Source organism: Lissotriton helveticus, chromosome 2_1 (assembly GCF_964261635.1).
Source record: "Lissotriton helveticus chromosome 2_1, aLisHel1.1, whole genome shotgun sequence".
Classification (NCBI taxonomy): domain Eukaryota; kingdom Metazoa; phylum Chordata; class Amphibia; order Caudata; family Salamandridae; genus Lissotriton; species Lissotriton helveticus.
The window spans coordinates 1,342,320,650-1,342,343,186 of record NC_136059.1 but is presented as its reverse complement, the minus strand read 5'-3'; the positions used below and the strand labels follow the sequence as shown (position 1 = coordinate 1,342,343,186).

The following is a 22,537-nucleotide window of genomic DNA, read 5'->3' as shown; positions in this document are numbered from 1 at the left end:
ATTGAAATTTTACATTATACATTATTACTACGAATGATTAAAACATGTACTAATAATCGCTTGCGTAAAAAGTAAAAAAAAAAAAAGAAATCATAGTAAGACATCAATTGTTATGGGCTTAGAACCTAGCACGTTAAACAACAATGTACAATGGGGTACCAGGGAAAGAAATCTTTTACCACATGGATTTACGGTACTTTATAACTGTATTTAGGAAGCTTGATACAGCAAAAATCACATGGTCATTTTCTAACCGTAACATTCTCTGAAAGGCTGGTCTACAATTTCTCAGGCCCCATTGATTTAGTAGGGATTTTAAAAATTGTTGTCTAGGATAACTGTACAGTTTACAAAAGAACATTATATGTATGTTGGATTGCACAGCAATATTATCGCATGGGCAAACCAGCTTACTAGATGACCAGATGTTCACGTCAGGTAAGGTGACCATGCGAAAGAAAGTCCCAAGGCGCAAGCGGGACAAAAGCATACGATGAAACTGACTAGGGACAACAGTCAAGTAGGTTTGCAAGCCTTCATTGGGGGTAATTTCCTGGAAATTTAAAACTGAGTGTTTTTGTTTTTCACAATTCCATCTCCCAATTTCCAGGTGATTGATTAGCATTTTCTTAAGAATTGATCTTGAAATACCCTCCAAAGTGCTTGGATTCTCAAAATATTCTGGGTGTCCCAACTCTGAAAAAATTTATCTTACATATGATAACCATCTGAAATTGGCAACCCCGTCTAAAGCTAAACAGTCTACTATGAGATCCCTGTTGAAGCTAGCTTCGGGAGTTACCCACACCTTATGCCACAGGATGATTGGAGACATCTTAATGATATCACTGAGGTATTTGACTCCTGCCTCAATATGCGCCATAAAAGTAGAGGTACTTTTAGGTACTCCCAGTAAATAACATAAAAATTTATTTTCACAACCCTGCAGAGAGTAGTCATTCTCAAAGCCCCATAGGCCTGCCCCGTAAGTAGCTGTTGGCACACACTTAGCCTGGTAAATCTGTAACAGCTGCTTAGTTGGCTTACCGCCCAGTCTAGCCGAGAAAGTGCGCAAAGCGCCTAAGGTGCGGGTGAAGGCCAGCTTTCTAGCTGCAATCGCCGGCTTCCAGCGGCACCTTCTGTCAAACAGAACTCCTAGATAGCTAAAATTATCAGTTGTGGCTATTTTCTGTTTATCCAGGAATATATTACAAGGGGCTCTATTGATCTTTCTAGTACATGGCATAGTGAATGTTTTTGATATATTCACTCTGAGACCTCTATCCTTCATATAACTAGCAAAGTTGGTTACCGCCCTCTGTAGACCGACTTGGGTCTGAGACATTATGGCAGCGTCATCGGCATAGAGTAAAATTGGGACTGGTAAACCTTTCACCATGGGATAATCGTTTGATGCAAGTGAAAGGTGTTGGCCGACTGAATTAATATAATAAGTAAAAAGTCGTGGGGCCAAGATACAGCCTTGCCTCACCCCTCTTGAGATTGGAAATTTTTTAGTACATTCCCCCTGATTGCCGTACCTCACTCTAGCACCTGAGTTGTTATAGAGCTCTTTGATAAAAGTGATTAAGCGAGCATCAATACCCAGTTCACCCAGCGTGGTCCATAATAGTAAATGGTCCACGCAGTCGAAAGCGGAGCTTAGATCAATAAAAGTTATAAATAATGCTCCGCTTCTGGCTTTGGTGTATTTGGAGATAAGAAGGGATAAATTTAGACACTGTTCGGTTGTCCCGATGCCTTTCCTAAACCCATACTGCAAGTGTGATACTACTTTATGATCTTCCTCCCACAATTGTAATCTTTTTAAAATGATTCTACCTGCTACTTTCATAAGGCCATCCAGTAGGGATATTGGCCTGTAGCAGGTAGGATCGTCCCTATTGCCTTTCTTAAATATAGGGACCACTGTGGCATCAGACCATGTTTCAATAAACCCACTTCGGTTTTCCTGATTTAAAACATTTGTGAGCAGTGGTGCCCAAAACTCTGGTTCAGCTTTATATACGTCTACCGGAGTACAGTCTGGCCCTGCTGCCTTGCCTGATGTGCTATCCCTTATTGCAGCACGGACTTCTTCTATAGTAAAGGTTAGATCTATTGGAAATGGATGAAGAGAGGGATAATCACATCCACTATTAACTATAGTTTTATCTGCGTCAGAAACCACCCCTGGTAGAAGTTTCATATCTTCTTTCCTTGTCTGATTATATAATTGACTGAAATGGGTTAACCATCTTTCCCCAGTTATAGCGAGATCCATAGTGTTGCCACTTTCCCTCGGTTGGTATAAAGTTTTCACCAGCCTCCAGAAGAGGGAACTATCTTTCTGTTTAGAAGCCTCCATCAGTGAATCCCATGCACATTTTTTTAATGCCAATTTTCTTTCTTTGGTGGCCAGTTTGTATAATTTCCTGGCTTCTCGTATAATAGACGGATTACGTGGTTTCAGATTCAGGGCCCCTTTTAAGGCTTTCAGAGCTTTTGTACAACTCCCATTAAACCAACCCTCAGAGTTTGTTAGGTTATTTTTAGGCATACGAACCAGCAAATTTTTAATATGACATTGGATGTTGGCAAAGGCTGCCATAGTATTAATGGGCTCCTCAAATTCCGCCAAGCAAACATTGATATCACTAGCACAATGAGAAAACAGCTTCTGTAAGAACGTGCTGGGCACAATTTTTTCCCATTTTACCACGTATCCATTAGTTTTGGATAAATCGATCTTGAAAGGATACAAGCGGGGAGTTCCCATTTTATCAGAGCGCCCTTTTACATTTAGCCCAATTCTTAAAGGGTAGTGGTCACTAAATATGTCTTTGCCAACTTCCCAGGAAGATATAAACCCTGGATTGGCATGAGTTGTAAGTGCAAAGTCAATAACCGAATTACATCCTCTACCAAGGAAGGTTGGCTCAAAAGGGATAGGCGGTGAGCAGGTCTGATTCACAAAGAAGAAATCAAAATTAAAAACAATACCATTTAGAAGTGACCCCATCTTTGTGTGGGAGAAGTGGATGGGACCCTCCACCCCATGATCTGACAGACCACACAAATCTGTTTCAATGGACGGGCAAATGGTACAATTGAAATCCCCAACCCAGATTATCTTTGCCCCCTTTGAGTATTCAACAAGTCGGGTCATATGAGACAGCATGTTTGACATGGTAGACTCCATTTCGCAATTAGGGATGTTATTATAGAAATTCACCAATAAGATTTTCTCATTAAGGCCCCATTTTAAAAACAAAATTTGAAAATACAAACTAGAGTAAAATTTATGGACCTTAACATCCACAGTGGTAGAAACATAAACGCAGAGCCCACCCTTATTATGTCCCTGTGTTGACAACTCTGCCGGGGAGTGAAAGGTCTGATACCCCAGCAGATGAGTTTCCTCTAACAGCCATGTTTCTTGGAAGCACAGGATACAGTGCCTTTGTATGACTGCTAACCATGCTTTGTTTGCGACTTTACTTCCTAGACCTGCCACATTCCATGATAGAAGAGAATTAAGATGGAATACCATAGTGGTGGGTAGATCTGGGCTCCCAGTGATCCCCATAGCATTTCTCGAGGGCTGGGAAGATGTGATGATAAGATCAGATGAGGTCGTAACGCTAGGAGTACAACAATCATGGGAAGTTGGTTGGGGACAATGAGGGACAGGGCTAATTTTCAGAGCAAGTCCTGATGGCATATCCCCCTCCCACGCCTTGACCTGTTGCTCGTTCAACAGACTAGTAGGAATATTTTGAATGATAATACGTTGTCGCACCCTATGCCCCTCGCACGTCTTCTCTCTATTGTTGGGCTCAATGAGTCATTCATTCTCATCCATCCCAGAAGGAGGATGGAATAAATTAGTCAATGGTATGTTCCAGACTTCCTTGGGATTATAAGTTTGAAGGTAGTCCCATTGATTATGATGGATGGAATTTTTGTAAATTGGCGGCAGTTGGTTAGACTGCCACGATGGAACATGAGGATCGCTATTGAAGTTATAATGGTTATAGGCCTTGGGAGTCATTGAAGGCTGCGAGCGATAAGGTATATGTGATATGTGCCTAATGGGTTGGGGATAAATAGGCATTGGTTGGGAGGAAGCAGGAACATTTCGGATATGATATCTTTGATCCGGCTGCAAAGATATCATAGGTCCTATCGGGAGTTCCGGTTTCCAAGTATTCATGGGATTTTGGGTTTTATTCCTCATTGGTAGTATATTGGGGGGCGGCGGCTTCATCAAAGATTCCGGATAAAAGTAACTTAAATTGTGCGTGGTAATCCCCCCTTCGCCTATCCCAGGGAACCAATCGCTGAGATAAGTGACCAGTCTGTGATCTTTAAAATTAACTATGATCACATCACCCTCGATGTCCTTAGGTCTGGTACCCACCCACTTACATCGCCTCACTGAAACGATCACACAGTTTAGGTGCATCTGGGGTGGCCTATTTCTCCTCAGCCAGTAGATAACCTTATTTTTTAAGTTAGAATTGTGTTCTGGGTTACCCGCTGGCGGAGGAGGTACACCTGTAAGTACAATGACATAGTTTAGGCATTCAGGCGGTAAGTCAACTATATTTCTTGATCTTAATCTTAATGTGGGGTCAGAAGTTGTATTACCCAGAAGGTTAGTATTATTGGGGCGTCTGTTTTGGGTCCCTGTATTCGGAATAAGCTTGTCTTTACTAGTGGTGTTGTTAGTTGAACTAGGTTTAGTGTTTAATTTGATATCAGACACATGTTTACAAGTCCCATCTGTGGGTTTTTTAGTTGTTATTGGGGTACCAGGCGTTAGCTTAGGTTGGCTAGGATGTTTGTTAGACTGTGTTGAATTGTTACTTTCGTCAGGTATATAACAAAGTAAGCCCTTCTGCTCTTGGAGGATTTGGTCGACTTTCTCCCCCAGACTTACAATCCTTTCTGTCAGAGGTAAAATGAGAGCCTTTATAAGAGAATTAATGTCATCTAATAACCCTGGATAACTAGGGACAGATAACGGTTTAGGGGTCGTATGCCCCGTTGGGTCCACTATCCCTTCCTTTAGCGGAGTCGTGTGTAGTATATGCAGAGGATTGGTAAATTTCGTGAGAGTACCATTTCCACTGTGAAGTGCATCTTTCCTTCTCCTCTTCCTTGGGGGAGCACCAGAGGAGCTATTAGGACACTTGTTAATAACCTTCAAAGATTTATTTTCAGGTGAATTTTTAGACTTCGCGGCAGGAGTACTGGAATGAAGTTGAATTGGTCCAGTTGGGGTAAATATGGGCGAAGGTATATTTATATCGTAAAGTGGGGCTGGATCATTGAGGGGGGTACTTAAGTCTATTGTCTGACTATCCAGTACTTGAGAAGGGATAGTATCAGGAATAATTATAGGGTCCATCTGGCCAGATAGTTTATTCTGAAAAATGAGGGGGATATCGTCTGTAGAAAGGGAATCGTTGTCATGATCATTTGATTTTGTAAGATCTATTAAGAGACCTGTAGCTACATCCGGGTGCGGGAGGGGTCTTTGTTTGAGCAATTCAATAGAGAGACGTCGGCCAGCTCTCTTCTCTGCAAGGGTAATGTCCCTATCGACTTCACTTTTGATTTTGGCAAAAAATGTATCCAGGGGTCCTAAAATAGTAGTCCCTATCGTTTCTAGGACAGAGTTTACCTCGGGTGAAGACATCTCCTAACCAGGATGAGAGGGAAAAAAAAAAAATATATATATATATATATACCAACGGAACCAAAAACCTCTATGGGATATATATGACAATGGCGAACCTGCTCCGCCTAGGGTATCGTTAGTAGCATAGGGAATCTATCACAAGATTACATATGGCACAATATTAACAGATCTATAACACATGAATAGGGGCAAAGGGAGTGGGCCCGGCCCGGCCTCCTTTGGCCCCGGACGGCCACAGACGGTCCCGCCCTTGTCCCGGGCTTCTCCCGGCGCACTCCCGCGCGCTCCCGCGCAGCGGGACTTGTGTACTTGCTTTATAACGCGAGAGAGTGGGGGGGAGGAGCCTGCAGGGAGAGCTGCCCAGGTGGATTGAATCAGGGCAGGCGGGCGCTTCTGGGACCTGTAGTCCTGCGCCTCCGCCTGCTCGCAGCCCTGCAGGTGACCTTTGACCAAAACCCCTCCACAGACGAAGGGTCTTGAGAGGTGCCTCCCACGCGACGCGGGACCCGCGGAGCAGGTACCGCGAGGTCCAAAAGGAAGTGCTGGTAGTCCTGAAAGGAAGGTGAGATCCGATGCCTCACAGCGCCGTGGCCAAAAGGGAGGTCCGCAGTGTGTTACACCAGTAATCCGGCTCAGAACCCTTTTCTTCGCACCAACGGGGGAGGAGCCTGCAGGGAGAGCTGCCCAGGTGGATTGAATCAGGGCAGGCGGGCGCTTCTGGGACCTGTAGTCCTGCGCCTCCGCCTGCTCGCAGCCCTGCAGGTGACCTTTGACCAAAACCCCTCCACAGACGAAGGGTCTTGAGAGGTGCCTCCCACGCGACGCGGGACCCGCGGAGCGGGTACCGCGAGGTCCAAAAGGAAGTGCTGGTAGTCCTGAAAGGAAGGTGAGATCCGATGCCTCACAGCGCCGTGGCCAAAAGGGAGGTCCGCAGTGTGTTACACCAGTAATCCGGCTCAGAACCCTTTTCTTCGCACCAACGGGGGAGGAGCCTGCAGGGAGAGCTGCCCAGGTGGATTGAATCAGGGCAGGCGGGCGCTTCTGGGACCTGTAGTCCTGCGCCTCCGCCTGCTCGCAGCCCTGCAGGTGACCTTTGACCAAAACCCCTCCACAGACGAAGGGTCTTGAGAGGTGCCTCCCACGCGACGCGGGACCCGCGGAGCGGGTACCGCGAGGTCCAAAAGGAAGTGCTGGTAGTCCTGAAAGGAAGATGAGATCCGATGCCTCACAGCGCCGTGGCCAAAAGGGAGGTCCGCAGTGTGTTACACCAGTAATCCGGCTCAGAACCCTTTTCTTCGCACCAACGGGGGAGGAGCCTGCAGGGAGAGCTGCCCAGGTGGATTGAATCAGGGCAGGCGGGCGCTTCTGGGACCTGTAGTCCTGCGCCTCCGCCTGCTCGCAGCCCTGCAGGTGACCTTTGACCAAAACCTCTCCACAGACGAAGGGTCTTGAGAGGTGCCTCACACGGGACCCGCGGAGCGGGTACCGCGAGGTCCAAAAGGAAGTGCTGGTAGTCCTGAAAGGAAGGTGAGATCCGATGCCTCACAGCGCCGTGGCCAAAAGGGAGGTCCGCAGTGTGTTACACCAGTAATCCGTCTCAGAACCCTTTTCTGCGCACCAACGGGGGAGGAGCCTGCAGGGAGAGCTGCCCAGGTGGATTGAATCAGGGCAGGCGGGCGCTTCTGGGACCTGTAGTCCTCCGCCTGCTCGCAGCCCTGCAGGTGACCTTTGACCAAAACCCCTCCACAGACGAAGGGTCTTGAGAGGTGCCTCCCACGCGACACGGGACCCGCGGAGCGGGTACCGCGAGGTCCAAAAGGAAGTGCTGGTAGTCCTGAAAGGAAGGTGAGATCCGATGCCTCACAGCGCCGTGGCCAAAAGGGAGGTCCGCAGTGTGTTACACCAGTAATCCGTCTCAGAACCCTTTTCTGCGCACCAACGGGGGAGGAGCCTGCAGGGAGAGCTGCCCAGGTGGATTGAATCAGGGCAGGCGGGCGCTTCTGGGACCTGTAGTCCTGCGCCTCCGCCTGCTCGCAGCCCTGCAGGTGACCTTTGACCAAAACCCCTCCACAGACGAAGGGTCTTGAGAGGTGCCTCCCACGCGACGCGGGACCCGCGGAGCGGGTCCCGCGAGGTCCAAAATCAAACACTAGGTCACACGAGGTCAGATCAAACACTTTCTCAACAATGCTCTCAATATGTTGCTTTTGCTTTAATGCAGCACTTCTCCTCTTATATTTCTTCATCCTTTGTAGCAAATTCTGTATTTCTCTAGTCCGAAACATTTTAGCTCGTAACTCCCTAAACTGTTTCTGTCTCCTTGACAAACTCCGTGGTTTCTAAGGACATTTCCTACTGTCAGAAACATGTACTCCATGCTTTTTTCCAGTTGTTGTAACGTAAATTAAGGTAAGGTAAATTTATGTGCATAATTAACAAAAATCTTACAATTGCTGCAATTCTTAAAAAAACAAAAAACACACCAAATAAAATGCCAAACAAATAGTTGTGAAAATTTCTAAGCGTCTCAGGATACTTTTCCCAGATAAAACATGACAATAATTTATAAACATTACATCAAACCGTCATCTTCCCAGGACTTAATATAAATAGTATCAATTAATATTTCTGTAATCATGTACAATTTCATTAAAATAAACCTGAAAAATGATTTTCCTAATTGTTTTTTGACTTCCAGATTTCTTGTGGTCAGCTCACATGTATCCAACTTCTTTTTTACCAGTATTAAAAATTTAGTAAAATTGGCGTTCATTTTAATATCCATTGGTCTAAAACAAACTACCAAAGCATGTCTGCAAGTACGAACGCCTCTGTCAATGAAGCAGTTTTTCAAATGTCTTTTTCTTTCCGCCATCAATACTGCACATATACAAACAAAATGCATAATACTTTCATCCCGTAAGTGGCATAGTCTGCACATTGTCGTCTTAGATGGTCTCGACCAGGGCACTGCATGTTTTAAGCCAGGTAAGTTGCCAAATCTTGCTTTCATAAATGTTTTTGGTTTGTACAGACCATGGTATTTCTAGATACGGTTGAACCTTAAGACTTGTATATTCCTGAACCATCATCCATGCATGGGATCTCTTAATGAACAGTTCTTTGTCTTTCAAAAGGAATAAATGTTTAACTGATTTATTAATTATTTTCTTAAATCTTTGTACTGTTAGACATTTCCCAGATCTCAGCAATAGACAATTCTTCAAGAACTTTTTGTAAATATTTATAGAAAGACAATTTTTCATGCTGTTGCATTCCTTGCCACAAAAGTGTGCACATTGGGTTATTAATATTAGTTTTAATTTGTTTCCAGATTGTAACATACTGACCCATTCTTGCATGTTGTTGATTACAAAAGCCAAATTCCAGCCTTATATATTATTTTATGGAATGAAAAAGATCCTTTCTTATCAAACAGTCTCCCAAGATATTTATAACATTGAACTTTTTCTAGCTCCCGCTTTTGGTGGTATCATTCTTGGTGCTGACTTCCATTACTTTTGTTTTTGTTTAATTTATAGTAATTTTATTCTCAATTGAATACATTGATGTTTTTTTTATTAATCACTGCAGTCCTATCCTTGTTTGGCTTAGCAGGACAACGTCATCAGCGTATAGTAAATTCGATATTTGTTTCTCAGCCAGCTTTGATGAGTCTGCTAAATCGTTGTTCATTGCAGGCGTAAAATCTGACAAAAATAGATTAAATAAATATGGAGCTAAAACACACCCTTGCTTAAGGCCTTGAGTTGTATTAATTTTCCTAGAAAGCTTTGAGCCGTTCCCTAGTGGGACTCTTGTCCAAGTATCAGTGTATAGCAATTGTATTGCATTTAAAAGGTAGATCCTAATGCCATAATGATCCAGTTTCCTTCATAAAATGTGCCTATTAACGCAGTCAAAAGCGGTACAAAAGGGGGTGGTGATGGACGGAGCATCTGAATCAATCAAACACTCACACCCAGTCAAAAGATCTGGGTTTAATCCATCACCGTTCTTCAGCCCACTTTGCCACCCCAGTTCAGACATGGCTATATGCAAATCAGTCTGACCCTGTGCCTCATGGGAACAGTCCAGCCCGAACTGCCAAGCCATGTCTTCCCTGGACCGGAAACAAGCTTCCGAGGACCGGTTTCTGGCATTCCAGCCGTCTTCAGCCCGGCTTGCTTGAATCCAGTGGCAAAGTGAGCAAGGGACTCACGTCTGAGCATACCCTGCCACACTTATGGCGGCCAAAAGCGGTACAAAAGGGGGTGGTGATGGACGGAGCATCTGAATCAATCAAACACTCACACCCAGTCAAAAGATCTGGGTTTAATCCATCACCGTTCTTTAGCCCACTTTGCCACCCCAGTTCAGACATGGCTATATGCAAATCAGTCTGACCCTGTGCCTCATGGGAACAGTCCAGCCCGAACTGCCAAGCCATGCATGTCTTCCCTGGACCAGAAACAAGCTTCCGAGGACCGGTTTCTGGCATTCAAGCCGTCTTCAGCCCGGCTTGCTTGAATCCAGTGGCAAAGTGAGCAAGGGACTCACGTCTGAGCATACCCTGCCACACTTATGGCGGCCAAAAGCGGTACAAAAGGGGGTGGTGATGAACGGAGCATCTGAATCAATCAAACACTCACACCCAGTCAAAAGATCTGGGTTTAATCCATCACCGTTCTTTAGCCCACTTTGCCACCCCAGTTCAGACATGGCTATATGCAAATCAGTCTGACCCTGTGCCTCATGGGAACAGTCCAGCCCGAACTGCCAAGCCATGTCTTCCCTGGACCGGAAACAAGCTTCCGAGGACCGGTTTCTGGCATTCCAGCCGTCTTCAGCCCGGCTTGCTTGAATCCAGTGGCAAAGTGAGCAAGGGACTCACGTCTGAGCATACCCTGCCACACTTATGGCGGCCAAAAGCGGTACAAAAGGGGGTGGTGATGGACGGAGCATCTGAATCAATCAAACACTCACACCCAGTCAAAAGATCTGGGTTTAATCCATCACCTTTCTTTAGCCCACTTTGCCACCCCAGTTCAGACATGGCTATATGCAAATCAGTCTGACCCTGTGCCTCATGGGAACAGTCCAGCCCGAACTGCCAAGCCATGTCTTCCCTGGACCGGAAACAAGCTTCCGAGGACCGGTTTCTGGCATTCCAGCCGTCTTCAGCCCGGCTTGCTTGAATCCAGTGGCAAAGTGAGCAAGGGACTCACGTCTGAGCATACCCTGCCACACTTAAGGCGGCCAAAAGCGGTACAAAAGGGGGTGGTGATGGACGGAGCATCTGAATCAATCAAACACTCACACCCAGTCGCAATTTTCACCCCGAGTGGGCTGGGTATGCTCAGACGTGAGTCCCAGGCTCTCCACACCACTGGAGTCAAGCTATCCAGGCTGATGAAGGCTGATAGCCAGAAACCGGTCCTTGGATGCTTGATTCCGGTCTGGGAAAGACATGGCTTGGTAGTTCGGACTGGACTGTTCCCATGAGGCACAGGGTCAGAGCTGATTTGCATATAGCCAGTGTCTAACCCAGGGTGGTGTGGAGTGCAAAAAAAATGATGGATTTAAGCCCAGATCCTTGTACTGGGGTGAATGTATGACATTGTTCTACATTCTGTCCATCAACTGTGTTTTTTGCAATTTTCACCCCGAGTGGGCTGGGTATGCTCAGACGTGAGTCCCAGGCTCTCCACACCACTGGAGTCAAGCTATCCAGGCTGATGAAGGCTGATAGCCAGAAACCGGTCCTTGGATGCTTGATTCCGGTCTGGGAAAGACATGGCTTGGTAGTTCGGACTGGACTGTTCCCATGAGGCACAGGGTCAGAGCTGATTTGCATATAGCCAGTGTCTAACCCAGGGTGGTGTGGAGTGCAAAAAAACGATGGATTTAGGCCCAGATCCTTGTACTGGGGTGAATGTATGACATTGTTCTACATTCTGTCCATCAACTGTGTTTTTTGCAATTTTCACCCCGAGTGGGCTGGGTATGCTCAGACGTGAGTCCCAGGCTCTCCACACCACTGGAGTCAAGCTATCCAGGCTGATGAAGGCTGATAGCCAGAAACCGGTCCTTGGATGCTTGATTCCGGTCTGGGAAAGACATGGCTTGGTAGTTCGGACTGGACTGTTCCCATGAGGCACAGGGTCAGAGCTGATTTGCATATAGCCAGTGTCTAACCCAGGGTGGTGTGGAGTGCAAAAAAACGATGGATTTAGGCCCAGATCCTTGTACTGGGGTGAATGTATGACATTGTTCTACATTCTGTCCATCAACTGTGTTTTTTGCAATTTTCACCCGAGTGGGCTGGGTATGCTCAGACGTGAGTCCCAGGCTCTCCACACCACTGGAGTCAAGCTATCCAGGCTGATGAAGGCTGATAGCCAGAAACCGGTCCTTGGATGCTTGATTCCGGTCTGGGAAAGACATGGCTTGGTAGTTCGGACTGGACTGTTCCCATGAGGCACAGGGTCAGAGCTGATTTGCATATAGCCAGTGTCTAACCCAGGGTGGTGTGGAGTGCAAAAAACCGATGGATTTAGGCCCAGATCCTTGTACTGGGGTGAATGTATGACATTGTTCTACATTCTGTCCATCAACTGTGTTTTTTGCAATTTTCACCCCGAGTGGGCTGGGTATGCTCAGACGTGAGTCCCAGGCTCTCCACACCACTGGAGTCAAGCTATCCAGGCTGATGAAGGCTGATAGCCAGAAACCGGTCCTTGGATGCTTGATTCCGGTCCGGGAAAGACATGGCTTGGTAGTTCGGACTGGACTGTTCCCATGAGGCACAGGGTCAGAGCTGATTTGCATATAGCCAGTGTCTAACCCAGGGTGGTGTGGAGTGCAAAAAATGATGGATTTAGGCCCAGATCCTTGTACTGGGGTGAATGTATGACATTGTTCTACATTCTGTCCATCAACTGTGTTTTTTGCTATTAACGCAGTCAAAGGCAGGTTTAAAATCAACAAAACATAAATATAATGGCTGTTTTTTTGTTTTATATTTTTCCAAATTCCCAGTGTTAATACATTTGATGTTGTGCCTTGGCCTTGTACAAAACCCGATTGGTTTGGGGAAATGTAATTATTTTCATTAGCCCAGTCAGTTAACTCCTTAAATAGCACCAATGCGAATAATTTAGCTCCAATTTCTCTGAGCTTATTTAAACTAGAATTGGCTGGGAGGGACCAGTCTCCACTTTTATAAATAGGAGAAAATGTAGATCCCTTCCATGACTCAGGGGCTGATCTTGATTAGAGAGCATGGTTAAATACTGGTGTTAAATAGGACGAACAATATGGTGCTTTCTCCTTATTCAGCATCGTGGCAATCCCATTTGGGCCAGGGGCACCATTGGATCTCTGGTTCTTTATTAATTTACATACTTGGTTTTCTGTTATCACTAAAGTATTAGTATTATTTTCTCCTCCTATTCCATTTGTAGCCCAGTTAGTAGAATTCATAACTGTGTTCGGGGTAGGATTCAGATTCCGTTACTGTTGATGAGGTAGATTTCCTACTAGGTCTATTCAATTTGCTAACTAGAGTCCACAAGTCTCTTGTATTACTCCTTTTGCAAGAATAGAACGTTTTTGCCCACAACAATTGTTTTGCTTGCATTTTATGCTTCTAGATCAGTTTCCTTACTTCTGTATTTATCTTTTTTAGTTTTACTCTGGTACAAAAGTTCCTAGTTAACTTAATTTACAATCTCAGGATTCTGTTTTGTTCTTTTTTTAATAGATGACTTTCAGATGATATTTTCACCATTGGACATGATGTTTTTTTCCTCCACCTGCCTTTATTAGCATATTTTTGAGATTGATTGGTAATTAATTCCTTTATAAAGAGGGACCATTTTTCAATAGCATTCGAGTAATCTCCTTCAAAATATAACTCAACAATTCCCTGCGCCCTATTTGTAATTAAATCTTTGGTGCTATCTGGCCAATAAAGTTTCTTATAATTTACTGTCACTATATCTCCCGGAAGTGTTGTATAGTTTTCAAATCTTAGACCATTTAGGTTTAAGTCAATTATTTGTTGATTGTGGTTGCTTCTATCTGTTCTCTCTATCTGATATGACAGAATTTTGTGGAATAAGTTCAACGATGCGAATCTGGCGAATCTTGTCAAAATTACCCATTTAGCACTCTTAGACCTATGATATCTCATTCTTTCACAAAAGTCTTACCAATTTTTTCATTCTTTTGTTCCCTCATACCTATTGTTAATGAGAAACTGGGGATTGAGCATAAGTAGTTTTGCCGTTGTAGTTCAACATCTCTGATGTAAGACCACAACATATTCATGTTAAAATCTCCAGTAATAATGATCTCTGGTTGGATGTCATTGTCCAGTTGCTGAAATATCATAATTATCAAGTTGTTAGCCATAGTTCTTCATGAATTAAAGTTGGGGTGAATACATACGTTGATTATTACAAGAGATTTAATTGTATTTTGTTCTTTATATTGTATTTTGACAATTAGATAGCCTTTTGACTTTGGACATCCATTTCACTTTCCATTTTTAGATCAGTTGATATAAAAATAGCCAAACCACCACAAGGTCTGCCATAGTTACTTGTTTTCTTAGCAAATGAATAATAGCCCTTACAACCTTCTAACCTAACAGGAACTAAAGCCCAAGTCTCTTGTAAACAAATAATTTGAAAACATAAAGTATCGGAGTTTGTTCTGAATCTTTGCTTGCACCCAATGTATATTCCAAGAACATATTCTAACCCTTTCATTCATGATTGACGGTCCCCTTAAATGAACTTCAGTTGGTGGATGTCAATCCTGCCCGACATAACGGAGAGTTGCTGTTAGCCAACCTCAATTGACAGTATCAAATAATAAGTCTCCTTTTTTCTCCTTTAATGATCTTAAGAGATGCCCATTGGTCTTACTTATGGGGTTTTTTAATATTGAGTATTTCTTATTATTCTCGGTTCTTGTTTGGCTATGATTTTGTAATTTTGATGAAACAAAAGGACTAGGATAGGCAGGTTGAAGGTGAGCTGTTATTTTTATTCCCTACTTATGAAAGAGAATATGTTCTTGCATAATTAGGCTAACAGCAGTAGATGATGTCCACATTACTAATGTTGATTCTATATTATTATTCTTGATTGTGAGAAATTCAATTGAATCTATGTTGGTACATTTAATTTTCTTTAGTGAAGGTACTGCATTACACAATTGTAATATATTTCCACGATTCAAGATATCGTTATTACCCCTAGATTTTTATTCCAGTGTAAAGATTACCTACACACTGCCCTCTTTTTGATCTGGGTTATTTAATTTAGTTTGTTCCAGACTATTTTCCCGTTATAGTTACTAACAGTTTGAGACCAAGATTGTTGATATTTATGCAACTGGTTCCTTTCAGTTCCCAGATCTTGTGGTATTTTAATATGCCTCCAGGTTTTTAACAAATCTCTATTCGTTTTGTCCCCTCTGGTAATCTCACTCTTTGCTCTTTTTGTTTCCAATGGCTTATTTTCCACCTGTTCGTTACTTTCCTCCACATGCAACGTTTCTGAGGGCTGGTTTTTTCCATTCTCTATCGTTTTTATACTTTCAGTTTGCTTGTTTAAGCATTTATTTTTCATGACTGTTTGAGCTTCCCATAGATCTTTATTAAACAGAGGCTAAAAGGGTTTTGTTGGTAACATTTGTTTACCTTCAACTTCACAATCTAATATTTGGTCATAGTTGTTTCCATTGTTTGATCTCTCTACATCCAAGGCATTTATATTTTTTATACTTTTAGAAACTTTATTTCTCGCTTCCCGTTGTTTTTTCCTCAGTTGATGTGAAAATTCCATTTTCAGGTAAGACTTAACCCTCATTCTGTATTTTACAACATATTGTTTTAAGAAACTGGTTAGTACTCTTAAAAGTTTCTCTTTTTTTTGCTCTAGACATTCTTCACTTTATTTTCTTTTTAGCTGAATTTGAAGTTGGTAAAACTGTTTCCTATATTTCTTTGTCTCTTGTCAGCATGGTAATTCTTCTTTATTTAAAAGTGTATATCTGGAAAATAAATAAACAATAAATTAACATCTACATTAAATCACTTTACCACTAATTCACTGAGTAACTGCTGTATTCTTTACTCTATGGTTTGTTAATTGTTATGCAAGAGTTAGTTTCCTTTCCTTTTCTTCTCTGTTCTGTTTTCTACAGTAGGCTGTTGTAACTGTATACCCCTCTATCTACCTTGTTCATGGGTATTAGTTATACGCTGAGTATATTGCTGTATGTATTAATGTGTGAATGTGCGTATCAGTGAATACAATACTGTTTGAGTCAGTCTTTTATTCCGTGCCTCACTGTATATCTGGGCCTCTAAATACCAGTATAATTCTTTAGCTGGTTATCTTTCTAGATAGTTTAGTATCTACCTTGGTGTGTTTCTCCCTGCATTACTGTGTCTGGTTTGGTTCTGCCAGTGCCTACCTCTATGTGCATAGCTGTACCCATTAGTATGTACTTGTGTGCGTATGTGTGTTACTGTATACATAATAGTATACTTGAATGCATCTGTTTCTGTCTGGGTACATCAGGATGCACTTCACTATGTAGCTAGTTATCTCACTGTATGCATTTGTGCCTTTCTAGATGTGTTAGTGTACACAGGTTGTTCCTCACTGTGTTCGTGTATATATGAGAGTATCCTTGGCACTGTTTGTGTATGTATAGGTATATCTTTGTGTGTTAGTGTATATATCAGACTATACCTGGCTGCATTACTGTAAGCATTAGTGTGTGCCAGGTTATTTCAATCCATAGTATATACCTGATTATGTCAGAGTATGCATAACAGAATTCCTGGGTGTCTCATTGCTTTTATTAATGTTTCACTGCTTGTGTCAGTGGCTACATTGGTTCATATCTGCATTTTGTTACTCTTAGCACGTCTATTCTTCTTTGGTGTTCACTATACTTTTCTACATTTTCATCATGTTACTCTCTTTTTATATTCCCTTTTACTTTTTCTAAACAGCTTACTCACTTTCATCCACCTTAAATGTACTCATTCCTTCTCTATTCGATTTTTTTTTATGCTACAGCTTAATTCACATACCTGTTAAATGTGATTGTTGATCTGTAATTTTGTTTCTCAGTATCAGTTTGAATATCTTCTTTCAGAAAGTACACAAAAACAAAGCACAAGAATGGTACACACACTCATAAGGGAACCATTAATGGCAACCTTTTCAACTTTGCTTTCAAGGTTTTTTTATTATTATTTTGTTAATAAACTTACAAATCATATTCAGATTTAGAAAACATTCAAACATAAGAAAGGTGTAAGAAACAATCCCAACTCAAGACATAGGCAGGACATGCTGAAAAGCGAAAAAGAAAATACAGTACACATCAAAAGGAAAATCACTTATATAGACATATTGACATAGTCTAAATCCCAGCATGTCAAGGTTGAGTGCAAATGACAGGGACTTTCTAAGGGGCATACCACCAGAGAGGGGGGAAGTGGAAACCGGGACAATCTGTCAATTGTCCCCTCTCCGAGTAGCAAGATAGACTGAACAAATCAGGCCCCTGTATCGCTACCCTGGCTGTCTGGAGCAGCAGCCCCACTCCCAACTAGGTATTGCGTGTACAATTCCCAACAGCTCTTTGGGTGGCTCTATGGGGGTAGCACCTTGTTGTACATGTCGGATTGGGTATTACAATATAGAATATCTGCTCTCCAGTCTCCTATCAGTAGAATCAGCCGCTTGGCCGAGCGCATGGCAACCCTATGCTTTGCAAGCAGCATACCCATCGCTACCAGCTTTCTGTAGCTTTTATCTATTCCCATATCATACCCAAGTAGGGCCAGAAGAGGGTTGGGTACTAGGGTGTGTTCCTTAATGTTGCTCATGCAGGGAAGACCTCACTCCAGAATTTACAAACTGTCAGGACATAGCCAAGCAGAGTGCAGGAATCCAGCCTCAGGTTCCGCGCAGCGAACTCATCGGCCAGAATCTCGCAGCCCATAGCTAAAACAGCTTAGAGAGGTGTGGTAAACTCTATATATGTATTTAAAGTGTATTAGATGATGTCTGCCATTTAATGATATGTGTTTAGTGACTTTGCAGCAACATCTCCAGCGCTTATCATCAATGACCAAGCCCAAATCACTCTGCCAGCTTAACCAGGCCTTGGAGCATGGTGTTGTTTTATATTCTAACGAGAGCGAATCCGGGCAAATGAGATGCGTGAGTGTGTGCATTGCAGGGGGATCCTGCATGTCATCCCCAAGAGCTCGCGCCATGCATGCCTAACCCTGGCGTACTGAAATTGATCTAATGGTGGGAGCACCAAACCCTCTTTGGGAAGATCGTTCCAGCTATAAACATTGCCATCATGAAAGCAGTCCCCTATCCTAATTATACCCAGTGCTTTGAGCAAACTGTAAACACACTTTTCCATCCCCGCTGGGAACCTGGAGCACCACTCCAACAGATTCAATGCCGAATACAGAACAGCACCAGCCTGATAATCTAGCAACCTATGCCAGGCATGCGTAGTCGTGTTTATAGAGTCTAGAATGCCATGTCGTCGTCAGATGGGAGATTTAAAAATGGACTGCTGCATTTCTTTCAATCTGCAAGTGTAGTAAGTCCTGAGGACTATGTATCCAGCCGTATGGGTGGGACACCTGTGCCACTCGGTAGGATTATTCCAAGTCTGGGACCCGAGATATCCTGACGAATAAGGCCATTTGACCCTCGGCTACTTATCGGCCCAGGCCAATTTTATCATAAGAGAGTGTATGGTGGCAAATATGTGGCGTGGGAGCAACATGGGGATATTAAAAAGCAAAACAGAAATCTAGGAAGGACCACCATTTTCATAATAGAGATATGAATCCATCTCAAGATATCGTCTTCGAGCTTGGAAATTGCTTTCCCATAGTTTTCTGAAAGGACTATGTCTGGGTCCGTGTGAATTTCTTTCCCTAGATAACAAATTGGGTCTGATGACCACTGCATAGGGTAATCTAATCTTGGAGGGATAGTAACAGGGGTCAATGGAAAGATAACTGATTTTGCCCAGTTAATTTTGAGGCCGGACAATTGCCCAAACTCAGAAAGGATAGGATTGAGATTCTGGCCCGGATTCCATACATATAGCAGTGTATCATCGGCTTATGATGATAGGACCAAACTATACCCCAGGAACCGCAGTCCCCTATGACTATGATACTTGCAAAGTGCACACGGCAAAGATTCTGCTACTAGGGCGTAGAGGAGTTGTGACAATGGACAACTCTGTCGGGTGGCCCTTGAAATTGCAATGGGGGCCGTAATCATATTACCCAGACGTGTCCTGGCAGGGGACAGGGTATATAACACGGTAACCAGTTTTAAGAAGATATCACCGACTCGAATAGGCCGCAACACCCCCCTCATAAACGCCCACTCTACAAAGTCAAAAGACGTTTTGGTGTCTAAAAAGACAGCCGTGGCTTCAACGTCCAGGTTGAGCTTCTGGATGGTACCGAAGATTGTTCTGAGGTTGAGGGTCAAATTGCGACCGGGGAGAAAACCAGCCTGCTCTGGGCGAACCACCAGAGGGATCAATATGGCAAAGTGATTTGCCAAGATTTTAGCATACATCTTGATGTCTACATTTAAAAGCGATAGGGGCCTATATGATGAGCATTCCACTGAGGATTTCCCAGATTTAAGCAGCATTAAAATCAAGGCCTCACGCATGGAGGAGGGCATAACCTCCGACTTGGACATGTCCTCATATAGGGATATTAACTGAGGGACCAATTGTTCTTTAAAGGTCTTATAGAAATTCACTGTGAGTCAGTCAATTCCCGGGGCACTGCTCGACCGCATAGTTTTAAGTGCTGCCTTGACATCCTCGTGAGTTAAATGGGCCATGAAGTGCACCGCCTGCTCATTCGTGAGCCATGTCTTTTGCATATGCTCAAGGTAGTCCTGTAGGGGGCGTGGCTTGGCCGGCTGCAAGATGGCCGCACTGTAAGTGAGCTCTTCCGGCCAAGTTCTAAAATCCGCAATCATCCTGCTGACATTGTACTCCACCGGGCACTGCTTAGCCCCTCTGTGATTCTGGAGCTACTGCGGCGCAGACTGACCACTCGACGACTCCGCTACGACCTACACAGGCGGAGATCGGCGCCTCGTGGCTGGCACTGGGGCCTAGGTCGGAGGCCTCTCCTGGTGCGGCTCGTGGATCGGGGACTGCCGCTGGACGGACGCCGCCGCCGCTGAAACAGGTGAGTGGCACCACCGTCTGTGGGGACTGCTGGCGGGGTAGGGGTCCGCCTGCTGAGCTGGCCGGTCCGCTGGTGCCACGGCCCCACTGCTACTGCTCTGCCCTCTGGTGTGTGCCGCGCCCGGCTGGTACTGAGGGGGTGGCGGTCCCCCACGGAATCCCAGACTAGCGTCTCCCCTTCTGGGGGCGCGCTCAACCCTCTGCTGGACCCTCGACTGCTGACGATCTGCGCAAGGTGCTCCCCACCACTCTGCTTGCTCTGCCTGTTGCTCCTGGTCTGGGCCTACGAGGTGGAGTGGCATCGGCCTAGATTTTCGGGGCCCTTGGCCGCGACCGGCCTTGCCTCTGCTCCACGGCTCCCGTTGCTCCTGGGATCAACCTGCCGACTCACCGCCACACTTTCGCTGAGGTTGGAGGCTCGCCTGCTCATCAGGGGCTCCCCCTGCTTCAGGAGCCGCCCCCACACCACCCGTCACCGCTCGGCCCCGGGGGGCCTCTATCTGCTCCTCTGGCCCTCGGGCTCTGAAGCTGCTGGCCCTACCCTGGCTCCTGCTCCTCCTGGCACCGCGGTTTAGGCTTGTAACCAAGGGAGGGAGAGCTTTCTCTGTGATGGCTCCTCAATTATGGAATAAGTTGCCTGAGGAACTACGCAGAGAGGGGAATCTCCTACGATTCAGAAAATGTCTTAAGACATTATTGTTTGGGAGGGCCTTAGGTACAATGTAATCTGGCTGCTGTACTACCTTCTTGTGGGACTTAAAGTTATTGTATGAATCCATCGATTTCCGAGCGCCTAGAGACCTGCAGGTGATTGGCGCGATATAAATCTAAATTAACAATAACAATAACAATAACATAGGCGCCTCCAATGGCAAACGCACCATACCATCACAGACAAAAGGAGATTTATACTTCTGCAGGGTACGTTAAATGATACCCTGATGGTGATAGTCAATACTTATAAGCCAAACACAGACAGTCTGGAATTTTTCCAACATATTTGTCAGAAGATCCAGACATTTGGGAAGATGGCAATCTTATGGGGAGGGGATTTCAATGTTATTCTGTCAACGACACTAGATCGACAGGGAGTGTCCCGCAAACATCATCCCAGAGCTTCTAAGACACTGTCTGACATTATTCTGGATCTCCATTTGATAGACTCCTGGAGGGCATTGCATCCAACAGATAGGGAGGGCACATGTGTGACACATCACCGGAGTTCATCGTCTAGATTAGAATATTGGCTAGTGACAAAGGATATTCACACCTGGGTCGTTGATGCAACACACTACCCTCGCACTTTCTCTGACTATGCACCTACGGTATTGACACTACAAATTCCCGAGCCATATATACAGCCTTTTGCTTGGAGGTTTCTGTCGGGTGCTCTACTCGACCAGGTCTTCAGGGAAGAATTGAAAGAGAAAATAGAAGAATACTTCACACTGAATGAGGGATCGGTATATTCGCCTGGGGTGCTACGGAAGGCATTTAAGGGGGGATTGTATAGCGTTAAAAACTGGGGTTCTTAAAGATATTCGTAATACGCTGGGACAGCTGGAGCATGAAATAGAACTAGAGAGATTTTCAAAGGAATCCCTCCCCTTCAATTACTGCACTGATTAGGTCTAAATTGACGAGGTTCCAGGAGGAGGCAGAGAGGGAAACGGCTTATTTACATATTTACACGCAGGCAAGATGATATGGGGAGGGAGACCGGGTGGGGAAGACAATGGCAGGCTTACTGCGGACTCCGAGAAGTGCTGAGTTCAATACGGAACTGAGGGCAGCTGACGGTGCGATAGCCAGGACACCACAAGACATTCTTGCCACCATGTCCCACTACTATCAGCGACTGTACACGTCCTGCACAGACCCGACGTTATGAGACATAATGGACTATTTAGATACGGTGGCGCTGGTGTGGTTCAATAATGGGGCCTGTGAGTACATGGAGTTGCCGATCACGGTGGAAGATATACGGCAGGTCATCAGCAGCATGCCATCTGATAAGGCACCCAGTGCAGATGGATTGACTGCTGCCTTTTATAAGGAGTACGCTGACATTCTTGCGCCCAGATTATTACATATGTATTTGGAAGCAATGGACACAGGTACACTCCCCCCTACTCTGAGGGAAGCCACGATTATAGCTCTTCTCTAGCCTGACAGAGATCCAGCTTCACCTGATTGCTATAGACCGCTATCGTTAATAAATCTCGATGCTAAGATATACGCCAAGCTTCTGGCAAATAGGCTGCAGCCGATGCTGCCACAGATCGCACTACCGGACAAATACGGATTGATACTGGGGCGGTCGACTGCTCATAATCTACGTACTTTGTTCGGACTCCTACATTACCTGGCTCCTCATGTACAGGCCCTGGCGGCACTGTTGGATTCCACCAAGGCTTTCGATTCATTAGAATGGAAGTTTCTCTTCACCTTGCTGTCCCCGCATGGGACTTAGTCCCGTATTGATTAAACAAATTCAACTTCTTTATGCGTGCCTGATGGCGAGGGTGC

At 44.6% G+C, this 22,537-nt stretch overlaps 1 protein-coding gene across 5 annotated transcripts in view; it reads left to right on the top strand.

Annotated features, from left to right (window-relative positions):
- Nucleotides 1-22,537, top strand: part of AFF1 (ALF transcription elongation factor 1) — a 1,572,806-nt gene that overhangs the window by 274,097 nt on the left and 1,276,172 nt on the right. The gene's annotated exons all lie outside the window — the stretch shown is intronic.